Below are 12,341 nucleotides of genomic sequence, written 5' to 3'. Positions count from 1 at the left end.
CCTCACTAACTTCACTGATAATGTCTTCAAAGACCCTATTTTCCCAAACAATGTTACATTCACAGGTACAGAGGTTAGGACTTCAATATATCTTTTTTAGGGGAAAGAATTTGATCCATAACAGAAGTAGCTTAGGAATGAGAGTCAAGAAGCTCCCAGAGGTTCTCTAAACTAGCACCAGGGCACTGTGTAATGTGCTCATTGTGTTACCCTTGCCTACGGAGGTTTCTGTTAAAGATGCAAAGCCAGTTAAGCCCCTAATCACTGAACGTACTTACAGAACAAAATTGTTTTCAGCCCTTGGATAAGTGAATGTAGTTGTGGTCAGCCTGCAGACAACATGAGCCTGGAAAACATAACCCAACCTGTGTGCATCCTCTGATTCTCCACAAGATGTCTGACCTCTGCCTCCAGGGTATTGTTCAGAGACATAGAGCTACCTCCCATTTTTTGGACCAGCAGTTGTTTTTCTTGCAGCAAATCAAGGACAATACAAATACAACTCATAGGCCTGAGAGGCACTCGCCATTTTAACAACAATAACGTCTTAATTTAAAAATCATTTCATAGTAGCAAAAATTGACTCTGCCTAAGAGTAAAGCAGTCATTAAACGTTTGGTTTCTAACGAAAATGTCGGTTTTTCAAATCCACCAGCTGCTCCTTGGACGCCCAATGGGGTAGTTCTACTCTGTCCTACAGGGTCGCTATGAGTCAGAATCGACTCAGTGGCAATGGTTTAAGGGTAAAGCCAATTCTGATGGAATTGCCTTGAGTTTTGTCATGAGGGAATCTAACAAATCAGATTGAATGACCTTCTTGCAAATTTTTGAATGTTAATAAACCAAAAACCCACTGCTGTTGAGTCGATTCCGACTCACAGCGACCCTATAGGACAGAGTAGAACTGCCTCATGGAGTTTCCAAGGAGTGCCTGGCGGATTTGAACTGCCAACCTCTTGGTTAGCAGCTGTAGCACTTAACCACTATGCTACCAGGGCTTCCTTGAATGTTAATAGGAAGCAAAATTCTAGCTTCTAATCATATTACCATTTCCAGATCATTCGCCAAGACAAGCAGTGACTGAGGCTCGTTAGGACTCTTACAGTTCCAGTTGGGAACACCAAAGAAAAAAAAAGTTCCACTTGAATATCTCTACCCCTCGAAGTCAATCCCGACTTAGTCAATCCCATGTATATCAGAGTAGAACTGTTCTCTTAAGGTTTTCGGAGGCTGATTTTTCAAAGGTAGATCACCAGGCCTTTCTTCTGAGGTACCTCTGGGTGGATTCAAATCTCCAAACTTTCAGTCAGCAACTGACTGTGTTAGCTGTTTGCACCACCCAGGGGCTTTGAATACTCTCTCATGATATTTAATTAAGACAATAGTCTCAATATTTTAAAGTCTTACCTGAAAGCTAACATAGCTTTTTACTTTTTATAATTGAATGCCTACAAATTATCCCATATGGCCTCCACCACCCACTGCCATCGAGTCGATCTGGACTCATAGTGACCCCACAGGGTTTCCTAGGCTGTAAATCTCTACAGAAACAGACTACGACATCTTTCTCCCATGGAGCCGTTGATGGTTTGGAGCTGCCCACCTTTTGGTTAGCAGTTGACCTCATTAACCACTGTGCCACGAGGGCTCCTTATATGTCCTAGTGATCACCTTAAGTCAGCAAACCTGTTTCTAGATGTAACTGTAATAGAAAACTTCTGAAAAGAAACATAAACCTGGTAATGAAAGAGTCTATTCTATCTCATTCAATTTTTGATTATTTAAGAATATTTGGATTTAATGTTATAATATTTTGTGCACTGCCACCAAAAAATAATATTAATAATTTTAATGAGTTTTTAGTGCCATAGGCCTTTATATTCCACAGTACTGGGTTAGACCTTTATTGTCTCTTTTTTTGTACACATAGCCAATTTATTTTTCAGCAAAGTAGAAAAAAAAATTTTTTTTTTTTACATTGTAAAGGTGAAAACAGATTATTACAATAGGATGTGTGACTTTTACAAAAGGGAATAAGTGCCTTGTTTAAATATATTATAATGGAATATGGTAATAGAGTCATTAGTTCTGTATTTCCAGCAAATTATTTCTTACTGACCATTCCTCATGCAGGTTCCACACAATTTAAACAGAAGCAAAACACAGAGTGATAACCTTAGCTTTCTGAGCCCTTGATAATCATCTGCTCTTTCTTCTATTGATTATCTTGCCAACCCGTCAGGTCTTGGATGCCTTGTGCAGGGGATTAACATCTGACAGCCAGCAGGCAGGCAGGAAGGTGGGCCATAGGGGATGTTAGCAGGAAGACTACTTTTGTCCCCTAATAATCAACTGAATTCCTCTTGAGACTTTCCTGTAGAGTATGTGGTCTGAGCTTGGAATGAGTCAGCCTCCTCGGAAATACATAGTGATTTGGAAAAGCTGATGCACATTGAACAAACTCAAAGACACCGGAAGTATTCTACCTGGGAATTACAAAAGAATGGAGGAGGAAGGGGATTGGGTCTTTGCAAAGCTGAAGGCCATAGACTTCACTCCACCTATTCCTACCCCATCCCCTTCGCCATTAAAGTGTTTCAAAAAGTAATAGGATTACCTGAGATTGGAGAGCCAAGCTGACCTTAGTTCAGTCCCAGGTCTGCTATGAGCTGGCTGGGGGGACTCCTTGTGCAAATAGCCTGTCTTAGTCACCTAGTGCTGCCATAACAGAAATACCACAAGTGGATGGCTTTGACAAAGAGAAATTTATTTCCTCACAGTCTGGTAGGTTAAAAGTCTAAATTCGGGGCATCAGCTCCAGGGGAAGACATTCTCTGTCTGTCTGCCTTCTCATCAATGTTCCCCGGGACTAGGAGCTTATTCACAGAGGGTCTTCAAGTCCAAAGCATGAGTTCTGCTCCCGGTGCTTCTTTCTTGGTGGTATGAGGTCCCCTATCTCTCCTTACTTCTATCTTTTATATCTCAAGAGTTTGCCTCAAGACACAATCCAATCTTGTAGGTTGAGTCCTGCCTCACTAACACAACTGCCACCCATCCTACCTCATTAACATCATAGAAGCAGGATTTACAACATATAGGAATGTCACCCAATACCAGGAATTATGGCCCAGCCAAATTGATACACATATATTTTGGGGACGTAATTCAATCCATGACATAGCCCAACCTCTCTCAGCTTTGCAGTGAAATTGCGAAGATTAAAAGAAATAATAAATACAAAGCATTTGGTCTATAGTAAGTGTTAAAATTTAACTTCCATTAAATGGCACTTCACATGTATTAATTCTAGACACACTCTTAAGAAGGTATTATTACCAATCATTGTGTAGTTGGGGACATTAAAGTTCAGAGAGGCTGAATAATTTGGAATTTGAATCTTCTGAGTCCAATGTCTATGCTCCTTAGGGTGTAGGTTATTTTTTGCTCATAAAGAATTAGATAAATTGGCATAATAAAATCTATTAAGAAAACATTCTGCACCCCACTTTGGAGAGTGGCATCTGGGGTCTTAAACTCTAGCAAGCAGCCATCTAAGATGCATCAATTGGTCTCAACCCACCTGGATCAAAGGAGAATGAAGAACACCAAGGACACAAGGTAATTACGAGCCCAAGAGACAGAAAGGGGCACACAAAGCAGAGTCTACATCAGCCTGAGGCCAGAAGAGCTAGATGGTACCTGGCTACAACTGATGACTGCCCTGCCAGAGAACACAGCAGAGAGCCCCTGAGAGAGCAGGAGAGCAGTGGGATGCAGACCCCAAATTCTTGTAAAAAGACCAGACTTAATGGTCTGACTGAGACTAAAAGCACCCAGGTTGTCATGGTCCCCAGACCTTCTGTTAGCCCAAGACAGGAACCATTCCCAAAGCCAACTCTTCAGATAGGAATCGGACGGGACAATGGGATAGTAAATGATAGTGGTGAAGGATGAGCTTCTTGGATCAAGTAGACACATGAGACTCTGTTGGCATCTCCTGTCTGGAGAAGAGATGAGAGGGCAGAGGGGGACAGAAGCTGACCAAATGGACACGAAAGGAGAGAGTGAAGGGAGGGAGCGGGCTGTCTCATTAGGGCGAGAGCAATTGGGAGTATGTAGCAAGGTGTATATAAGTTTTTGTGTGAGAGACTAACTTGATTTGTAAACTTTCACTTAAAGCATATTAAAAATTAAAAAAAAAAAAAAGAATTAGAGCCAGTCTGTTAGTTTAAGTCCTGCACACCATACTAAAATTGGAGGTATCTGCAAGAAAGCATTCAAATTCAGTAATCTCTGATAAGAAGAAAATCAAGAAGGAAGTGTACATACCACCGTACTAAATTATGGCTGAATTACATTTGAAGACCTTGCATTCCAAGGTGCCCTGCCATGAAGGTATAGGGAGGACCATGCGGCCTTGCTAGCATCTAATACCATTGTTGGGTTCGTTTGTGAAACCAGACACTATGTAACAGTTAAATATATGGTAATATAATAATAAAATTGGTGATTCCAAAATGTTTATCATGAAAACAAATTCGAATTCCAGAAATGTATATCAATTATCAAAATTTCAGAAATGTTCTGTTTGTCTTTATAGTAATAATTATTTTTATAAAGTCATAGTAACAATATAAAAAAAAAAAGACTATTTACTAGCCTGGCATGCAATGGCTAAGCACTCGGCTGCTAGCCAAAAGGTTGACAGTTCGAACCCACCCCTCCACAAGAGAAAGGCCCAGCGATCTGTTTTCATAAAGATTGTTGTTGTTGTTAGGTGCTGTCGAGTGGGTTCCAACTCATAGCAACCCAATGTACAAGAACGAAACACTCCCCAATCCTGTGCCATGCTCACAATCGTTGTTATGCTTTAGGCCACTGTTGCAGCCACTGTGTCAATACATCTTGTTGAGGGTCTTCCTCTTTTCCGCTGACCCTGTACTTTACCAAGCGTGATGTCCTTCTCCAGGGACTGATCCCTCCTGACAACATGTCCAAGTATGTAAGACCCAGTCTCGCTATCCTTGCTTCTAAGGAGCATTCTGGTTGTACTTCTTCCAAGACAGATTTGTTCATCCTTTTGGAAGTCAATAGTATATTCAATATTCTTCACCAACACCACAATTCAAAGGCATCAATTCTTTTTCTGTCTTCCTTATTCATTGCCCAGCTTTCACATGCAGACTAAGAAGAAGGATCCAGAAGTCTAATTTTGAAAAGAATCAGCCAGTGAAAACCTTATGAATAGCAGCGGAACATTGTCCATAAAGATCACAGCCTAGAAAACTGTATGGGGCAGTTCTACTCTGTTGCATTGGGTCACTGTGAGTCGAAATTGTCTCGACCACACACAACAGCAACAACTAAGAGTACTAACATTATTTTATTATCAGGCATACCAGTAAAAAAGAGGAAGAACCTCAATGAGATGGATTGACACAGTGGCTGCAACAATGGGCTCAAACAGCAATGAGTATGAGGATGGTGCAGGACCTAGCAGTGTTTTGTTCTGTTGTACATAGGGCCACTATGAGTTGGAATCAGTGTCACCTTACAACACAACAACATTAAGCATATGCTAATGATGTTTCGGAGAACCCTAAGACATTGTTCAAGAAGAAAGGCAAAGCAGTGCAGTGGGAATTCTGCTGAACTTGAATTCAGGTGATCCGCGATCCAGTCCCTATTCTCCTATTAATGAGTTTTCTGGCATCGGGCAAATCACAACCTGTCTGGACCTTGGTGCTGCTATTTGTAAAGTGGGTCTGATCGTTTCTTAGGCCCCTCCCAGTTCTAGTATTTTATCATCTGCAATAGCTAGGAGGTATGTTAAGGAAGGTCATGTGGTTGTTTCTCCAACTCCGCAGATAATAATGTGCTAAGAATTAAAAAAAAAAAATTTTTTTTTTTTTTTTTTTAATTCTTAGCCATCATGACCACATATGAAAGAATGAGAAATATTCTCTTTGTTGCCCGTTTGAAAGCAGAACAATTCTTCACTTGATTGTCCATGACTTTATATTCTTCACAGGGCCCGGGACACAGCAGGCACTTCATTCACAAGAGGTCATTGACCACTGCCACTGCTGCTACTGATGATGATGATGATGAAGAAGATGATGACGATCATAATCATGATGGACTGGTACAGTGAGGTACAGACGAAGGGAGCCTAATAAAAATGTTTCTGGGGAAACTTCTTGTGTGCCACACTGCTCTCTAGTAACACAAATAAGCCCGTGCGTACCTTACTTACTGGTTAATCTGCCCCTGTTTGCATATACCGTGTAAAAGACAGTGGAGGTTTTGGGTGCTGTTGGCAGTGCTAGAATTGCATCTCTGTAAGTCATAATTCTTTAAGAAAAGGTTTCTTTTCTAAATACCAGTTTTTATTCTTGAGAGACATGTATTTGTTCTTTTCCAAACATTGAGTGTCTAATAGGTACTGCAAGGCTGCAGTTTGGAAACGGAAGTGGATCTTCACCACTCAATATCATGGTTGAGGCTTCATCCATGCTGGGGAGCTGGGAGGCAACCCATACTGTTCTGTTGAAGTCCCTTATGTACTGTTTCGGAATCCTGAATGGTATAGAATTTGTGGCGAGGTGATTAGAGCGTTGGGCTGCTAACCGAAAGGCTAGCTATTCAAACCCATCAGCGGCTCCATGTGAGAAAGATGTGGCAGTCTGCTTCTGTAAAGAATGCAGCCTTGGAAACCCTGTGGGGCAGTTCTACTACGTCCTATAGAGTTGCTATGAGTTGAATTGACTTGACGACAATGGTTATTAATGTCATATATTACTGCATTCCAATGGATTGCACTAAAGGGAAATATACCAGACCACCCCCCCCATAATGATAATAGTAATAACAGCAAAGTCCATAAAAAACCAGAGCCTTGAAAATATTCCCTGTACATCCTTAGAAACACATGAATGAGGAATTTTGGACATCTCTTAGTCAAATACAATGGAAGTTCAATCTCTTGTAATTTGGGCATGAAAGGAAGTGTGATCTCACAAGACGGTGACATCTGGGACAGGTCAGTAATACGTGGAAACAGTTATTTCCCAGCAATTTCATGTTAGAAAATGCCATATTACTTATTATTCTTGGAAGGCTTGTATTTTTAAATTATTTCTGTATATTTTTGGCTCTAAAGTAGAATGTTTAAGTCTCTTCATGTTAAATGGTTACTTTCTCTTTCCTCTATGTCCCTTACACAAGAACCCACTGCCATCAAGTCAATTCTGACTCATAGCAACCCTAGAGGAGAGTAGAATTGCCGCATAGGGTTTCCAAGGAGCAGCTGGTGGATTCTAACTGCCAACCTTTAGGTTAGCAGGAAAGCTCTTAACCGCTGCTCCACTAGGACTCCTGTTTAATGACTTTCTTTTGCATAAATAACTGAAAGAAAAAAATCTCAACACGTGAAGATTGAGTGCATTCTCATATCCCAAATAAACCAATGTAGGAACTAGAAAACCATTTCTTAACTCACGAATATCTCACCCTACTCGTTCTTTGCTTACATTTATGAACTCCAGGAAACATTTTTCATGAGTCTTGTCATTTATTTGTTTTGTCTAGTTACCTATAGCAGTGACTGTAAACAGTCTTTGTGGTTTTGAGGTAAACTATACTTATAGTAAAAACAGAATACTTTTTTTTTAATCATAATTGTCCCATAATTCATTGTCAGGTCAATTTTCAATGTTCTTGTAGATATTAAGACGAAAGACATGGCATAATTTTCAACACTGCACTGTATTTTATCAGCAAGTCTCTACTCTCGCAGACCTCTTAAAAATAATAAAATAATAACCAAGCAACCAAATAATGAGTGAACAGGCTGAGTCTGAAAACCAAGTCTCCTGAATTTCCAATCCTGGAGCAGACTGCTACTTATGTAACATATTCAGAAGCTTTCTCATAATAAATACTTTAAGGACATAAATTATAAAATGGTCATTAGTACTGGTGGTGACAACAGTATTGCCTGGGATACAAATGATCTAATCTATCGCCCTGTAAACCCTAGCCCTGTCTTCTGGTTAGGAAACGAACCCTCACCTGTGTTCTTATTTGTTCATATTTGCTTATTAATGCTGAGAGGATGTTCACTCCTTACATAACCGTTAGATAACATGCTCAGTGAAATGACATTTGCAAATTCTCCTTTATTCATGGGTTTTCCTCTTGATAGCTAATTTTCCAAAGTGATTACAAATGGAAACCATTTTCAAGACCTTCTTTCTATGCCTTAAAAATGTTTAAAGAGAAAAAAATGTATATCGTTTATTGAGGACCCAGGATGTGCCAGGTAGTGTGATCTACAAATATCATCTCAATTAATTGTTCTCCTTGAACAAAAGAAGACTGATAGCAAACATGAAGTGCAATGATTTAAATGGCATTATTCACAGCAGTTTCTTCTTTGCAGTGCCTCAGGATAGCAACCAGAGCTGAGATTCTTGTCACCTTATAGTCTGTGGATGGTGAGTGAAAATGAAAACCTGAAATTACAATCCAAAGGTTTTAGTCCCAAGTCCAAATATACTACAATAAATGTACCTTTAAGGAAGAATCTCTGAGAAAGGATTTTTCTCTTCAAAATGAAAAAACAGGTTTTTGTATCCAGACTCATTCAAAGCTAATGGTTCTCACATTGAAGTGGAAGGATTTCAACTTAGAATCTGGAGTTGTTGACTTGACTTTGTTGTGTTTTTAAGAGGGCTTTTAAAGAAGCTCAGAGCATCTCTTTGACATCAACAAGGTGGTTTAGACAGAGTTTTGGAGAATTCTATGTAAATTAATCAAAATCATATGGAATAAACTTCAAAAAATACACACAAGCTTAAAAAAAACCTATTTGTACAAAGTTAAATATATTTGGGGAAAAATAGATACATTGGACTATTGACTGTTAACGAATATAGGATTTTTTGTGGGGGTGGGGAGGCTACTGAAGATGTTTTGAAATTAGAGAGTGCCCTGGTGGCAAAGTGGTTAAGAGCTATGGCTGCTAACCAAAAGGTCTGCAGTTCAAATCCACCAGCCACTCCTTGGAAACCCTATGGAGCAGTTCTACTCTGTCCTGTAGGGTCACTATGAGTCAGAATTGACTTGAAGGCAATGGGTTTGGTTTTGGTTTTGGATAGTTGTACAACATAGTCAGTGTACTAACAACTGTTGAATTCTGCATTTTAAAAGAGTGGGTAAATTTTATAGTATGTGACTTACATCTCAGCTAGGCTATTATTAAATAAAATAAGACCTTGTTGAAACAAATAGTTGTTTCTATATTGCACATAGTTGAGGATGATGCATCCCCAGGTTTATACAGATAGTTGCTTTTTGCAACCTTGCCTCTCAGGACAATAATTTGGACAATTCAGGGCAGAGAGGAGGTGTTGAATCAGTAAAGCCTAATGCATAGTATTAAAACTATCAACTCAAGGACCAAATGTTCATCTTATAATTGGTTGTCATGGTACTGTAGAGACATCGCTTTATTTTAAAGTCTACAGAAAGTCTCTATTCCTAACATCTGCAGGAGACACTAGTGGATGCCTCTGCTACTGATATTTCCAAGAGAAGCCAAATCAGCTAATGATCAACTACAATTAGATTGCACTGGATATAGTTAAACCCCCTCCCAGCTTTAGTTCTCTTTGTTATCATTTCCCCATGCAGAGAATTATACATGTAGCCATTGAATTAAATAGTGAGACATGTATTAAATCAAAGCAAAAATTCAAATAGTTCTGGGGAGAATGTTTGTAATCATATCCAATCTTTTAGGAAAAATGGCTATTTTAATCTCAGACATTATTTTAGACCATCAGTACAACAATACTTATTGTGAAACTTTGAGGAAAACATAGAGAAACTAGAATTTTGTTCAACCTTATCATTCTAAGATTTTATAATTTTACATATATATATAATCAAAAAGTTGATCTATATTCAACCATATGGGGCATATATAAGAATCTGAGTAAGTGACCTCTTTTATCAGAACTTAATAGTTCTAGAAACAAGATCCTAAAACTCTGTGTAACTAGGTGCTGAAATAACCCATTCGATCCAAGTTTCTTTGAAAACAAGCTACTAGTAGTTTGTGAAACAGGTAAAATTCTTCATTATCTGTAAAGACATCATCCTTTGGATAGACCCCTAAAATGTGAAGTTAGATGACTCATTAAAGCAAGGATGTGACTTTTAAAATAAGCCGTAGACACTCTTAGGTCATCTATATGAGTCAGGATTGCAGATGTATAGTAAAATTGGCTTATTAACACAATACGCCTGCAGCTCTGCCTAAGAAGCTGTTCTTTAATCTAATGACGATTTACAGAATAAGTCCAAACAGGAACCAAGGATGTTTTTGAAGGTTAAACTACAACCCCCGTCTGAGAAGCATTGTTGCTATTCCAAGAGGATGCTCAGTATGGAGGGATCCTATATTTTTCCAATAGCAACATGGTAAATGTTCCCACTCCCTGCTGATGATTGCTGTTCAAATGTTTCCTTCTGAGGTAATTCCTTGAATGTGTGTATACACCACCAGTCTCCATGGCTAACACATACATATGCATGGAGCCAGGAAGCATACGGAACAGATCTGAGGTCATTTAGAAGCTAAAAATACTGAGCTTTCACACTTGCCCTGAAGCAAGTGTTCTCTAGCCGAAGTGTCAAAGGGATTTTAATAAAATCAATCAAACAGCCAGTCTCTCCATTAGCATCTTGTGCTGTATGGTTATCTAAAACAGGTTGAATGTCTCATGCCCCATACTTCAGAAGAGTGAAGATTTCATCTATTTAGTCTTTGGTTTATTCCAAAAGCATTTATTGAGTTCCTTCCACGTGCCAGAATCCATGCTATGCAATGGTGATGCCATGATGAACAAGACAGCCCTAGACTCAGGAGGCTCAAAGCTGAATGAGGACAACAGATGCCGAAATAATAATCATAGGGAATTGTTATAAGGACCCTAATAAAGATATCTGCAGTGGTTTTGAGGACACAGTGTCTCACACTACTATGGGTAGGGAGGTCTTCATGGAAGAATTAATGCTCCTGTGGAGTTTTGAAGAAGATCTGGTGATTGCCAGGCAGAACAATGAGAAAAGGCACTCTAGAAAGAGGAAACTGCATGTGCCTGTACAAAAGCAAGGGGGTAAGAAAAGGTAACGGTGGGAACCAAAGGCTGCATGGGGGAATAACACAAATTAGGTTGAGGGGGGCAAACAAAAGTCGGATTGAAAAAGTGCCTTGACATTTGCTTAAAGAACCGAAAATTGAAATCAGTGGAGAGCCATTCATGGATTTTTAATAGGAGAATGACTAATTAAGGGATTTTCCCTATTTGTTTCAGTGTCATTTTGTTTTTTAAAGTTTAGCCTGATGGCATGTGGGCTGGGTGTGGACTACGTTGGAGGTGGGCAAAACTGAAGGCAAGAGACATTATGAAGAGTATTCTGGTAATTCAGGGGAAAGGCAGTTGGAGTCATAATGAGACCATAGGAAATGAAATAGAAATAAGCAGATGTTTCCAAGAAATAGGTAAGAGGAGAATCCACTGGGCCACAGAAGCAAATGAAGGAGAGGAAGAAATTAAGTATAATTCCCAGAATTTCCCTAATGAAGACAGTAAATAATGGAGAATGTTTTGGGGAGAAGAAAAGTTATGTTGTTGATGTGCTGCATTTGAGACGTACAGTAGACAGCTGCAAACATGATTCTGGAGTTCAGAGGGATGTCTGGTTAGAAATATGTATTTGGGATATGTTAACATATTTAAAATATTGGAATAAATGAAGAATTCCAAGAGATTAAAAATAGGCAACCCTAGGGGTATCAATGTATAAGGAAAAGATAGTGAAACAGGAGCCAGTGAAGAAGTTTGCCAAGGTGTTATCAGGAGTTTGAAAAGAAACATAAGAGAGCATTAAATAGAAGCAAGGAAGAGTGGTGCCCTCAAAGTCAAAAGAATAGAATGCACCAAGAAGAAACAATGATGTAATCTACTCTTTGAGGGAGGGGAAAACTCTTCCAGAGAATGAAGTAAATAAAACAGGAAGAAAAAAAAAAAAGAGTGTTACCTATTGGGTTGATTCTGACTCATAGCAACTCTACAGGACAGAGTAGAACTGCCCAGTAGGGCTTCCAAGGAGCTGGTGATGGATCCAAACTGCCAACCTTTTGCTTAGCAGCCAAGCTCTTAACCACTGCGCCACCCGGGTTCCAAACAGAGTAGATAGGGAGCCAAAGCAATGGTTTTGTTTATTTGTGTTGCTATCTGAAGAGATTTTCAAATGTTCATAGAATGGGA

At 39.3% G+C, this 12,341-nt stretch overlaps 1 long non-coding RNA gene across 1 annotated transcript in view; it reads left to right on the top strand.

The window, feature by feature from the left end:
* Positions 1-6,098, top strand: part of LOC126085352 (uncharacterized) — a 31,234-nt gene extending 25,136 nt beyond the window's left edge. The window contains exon 3 of the long non-coding RNA XR_007519258.1: positions 6,032-6,098. This is a non-coding gene — a long non-coding RNA (uncharacterized LOC126085352). The remainder of the gene's footprint in view (positions 1-6,031) is intronic.
* The last annotated feature ends 6,243 nt before the right edge of the window (positions 6,099-12,341 follow it).

Source organism: Elephas maximus, chromosome 11 (genome assembly GCF_024166365.1).
Source record: "Elephas maximus indicus isolate mEleMax1 chromosome 11, mEleMax1 primary haplotype, whole genome shotgun sequence".
Classification (NCBI taxonomy): domain Eukaryota; kingdom Metazoa; phylum Chordata; class Mammalia; order Proboscidea; family Elephantidae; genus Elephas; species Elephas maximus.
The sequence above is the reverse complement of the archived record's forward strand: the minus strand, read 5'-3'. Positions and strand labels throughout refer to the sequence as shown.